The sequence below is a fragment of the Chelonia mydas genome, chromosome 25, assembly GCF_015237465.2.
Source record: "Chelonia mydas isolate rCheMyd1 chromosome 25, rCheMyd1.pri.v2, whole genome shotgun sequence".
In the NCBI taxonomy this organism is placed as follows: domain Eukaryota; kingdom Metazoa; phylum Chordata; order Testudines; family Cheloniidae; genus Chelonia; species Chelonia mydas.
In genome coordinates, this window is record NC_057858.1 from 14,245,977 (window position 1) to 14,248,710 (window position 2,734).

Consider the following 2,734-nt stretch of genomic DNA (forward strand, 5'->3'; position numbering starts at 1 on the left):
CAGCTGCCTGTGCGGAAACTGACTGTAAAGCTGTGTGCCGTTTGCCGTGTGTAAGGGCGCAGGATTGAGCCCTTAATGCCCTGAAGGAGGGTGGGTGCATGTTCAGTGGAATGGCTGCTGTATCCACAGCGGCTGTGTAGAGGAGCAAACACGGCGTCTGTTAATCAGATACAGATTGCAGTCTAGCAAAGCGCTCTGTGCCTCACTGGAACGTTGTCGTCGTGTTGGATAATGGGGAGCAGCAGGTGCTGATCTGAGTGCTCAGCAGCTGGCTGTTACCTGAGAGAGGTGTGTGAGGGCAGCCTGGCCACCAGGATCCCAGGGCCTGGGAGCCACTTCTGTTTGGGACCAAGTTCGGAGCTTCCATGGATGCAAAGGCAGAGCACTCATTTCATGGAGAGGAGGAGAGCCTCTCATGTCAGGAGACGGCCCCATTGACTGGCCATCTGGGGTTTTATGGGGTGGGAGCAAGTAAACGAGTGAAGAATCGGGATGTGGGGGCTAAGGGTTCTACCTTCATATTGTTCCTAGTGGAGCACAGAAACATCTGTCTCTTGCGTGGTTATTTGATGACTACAGATGTTGGTTTTTAGTTTTAAACATGCACATGATGAGAGACTCATGTCACTTTCCAATCTTGTATGTAAACTCCCACCTTGGCAGCTGGCTGGAGTGCTAAGCTGACTTGTTTTAATGGCTTTGAAATGGTGTGTTTAGCAAAGGCTTTGTCATCTTGGAAGCCAGATACATTTAAAGCAGGAGGAAGTTATGTTTGCTGTTCTTCAAAGGTATTGTTGGCTATTCGGGACTCCACTATGACCTGTACCTTGTGCTAGACACTTCAGCTGTGCTGTATTTCTTGTGCTTTCCAGGAGATGTGTGGAAGGCAGAGTAAACCAACCTCATTTCTCTGTACTAAGCTGTCTACTTGGCTGTTATACCCCATGCTAAGATACATCTTCCTTCTGCTCAGAGTGTCTTCTTAGCGAGATCTTCTGTGGACGGGGAAAGCTCAGGGGACGTCTTCCTGTTTTGTGTATTGATTCACAAAGTATTAAATAGTTAATATTTTATCAAGGACTCTGCACTCATCGTCCTGTATAAGCACTTTCAGTAGTCTGTGTCCATGGAAAGCTAAGGGTAATTTCTGGCCTTCACTCCCATGCTGTGAGCGTGCCAAGGAAGAGAGCCGCTCTTGCTACTGCTTTATCATTAACCATCTCGTTTTGATACTCTGATACTGATCTTTGTTTCTGCTTCTTGCTGTTCCCCTAGTCATCGCCTCTGGTCTCAGCTGGCTAAGGAAGCTGTAACTCCAGGCTATTGTCATGGTTAATGCAGCGACAGCGTAATTGCATTCTGTTTGACCTTTTAGTATTCTCCTGTAATTTCAGTTAAAGTGGATAACTTTTGGATGGGCTCTTTTCAAAAGCTGCTGCCCTAGACTCCAGAGGTAGCTACAGCTGTGGTGGATGAAGTGACCCCTCTTTAAACAGGGTGTATCAAGCTCTGAGATCTCTGGGTGCAAGCTCGCGCAATAAGTAAATGTCACTCGTTATTCCTTCTCCGTTAGCAGTCTGGGCTAAACATGTGCTGAAGGGAAAAACTGAAATCTGTCAACATGAAACCACTATGGGCTGGTCTATATTGAAAAATAGGACAATCCAGCTACATCCCTTGGCGCTATGAAAAATCCACACCCCGAGCCACATAGCTAAGATCTGGCCTTGCTGGAGACAGTGCTAGGTCACTGGAAGAATTTGTTGACGTAGCCTCCTGCCTCCTGTGGGAGGTGGATGAACCACAGTGATGGGAGAACTCCTCCTGTCCCAATAATATTTAGCTGAGTAGGGAGCATTTGGGTGAAGGATACTCTAGAGCAGTGGTTCTCAACCTTTCCAGACAACTGTACCCCTTTCAGGAGTCTGATCTCTCTTGCATACCCCAAGTTTCACCTCCACTTAAAAACTACTTGCTTACAAAATCAGACCTAAAAATATAAATGTCACAGCACACCGTTCCTAAAAAATTGCTTACTTCTCATTCCAGCTGTGTGAAATTTTAGTTTGTACTGAAGAAAGAAAAGGAGGACTTGTGGCACCTTAGAGACTAACCACTTTATTTGAGCATGAGCTTTCGTGAGCTACAGCTCACTTCATCAGATGCATCCTGTACTGACTTTGCTAGTGCTCTGTAGCCCGTTGTAAAACTAGGCACGGAGCTCGGTGAGTTGATGCACCCCCCGGAAGTCCTCTGTGTGCAGTGGTGGTTCCCGTACCCCTGGTTGAGGACCACTGCTGGCCAGGATAAAGCTGGCTTCTAGGCAACAGTGGGGCCCTAGGGGTAGATTACAGACTCTGGACCAATTCAGCAAAAATGACTGGGGGTTGCTGTGGCCCAGTTGAAAAAGGGGGCTGATTTTTGCCCCCTGTGTGAGAGCAAAAGGTTCAGGAAAGGGCCCTGCCTTTCGCCCCCGGGAGCCAAGGAGCCCCCCGCTTTCTCTGAGCAGCTGGGCAGGTCCATTCTGGGATGTTTTTCCCTCTTGGGCCCTAGAGGCTGGGGAATTTCCCCTCAACTCGCGATAACCAGGCTGCTGGGGGGCTCTGTGCTGCCCTCGCCTCGCCCCTCCCGGCCCCACCTCTGTCTCCCCGGGCGCGCTCTAGGGTCGCGGCGGGCTGGGGGTGGCGCATCCCCGGGTCCCGCGCGCGCTGCTGCCCCCTATCTTCAGCCGCCG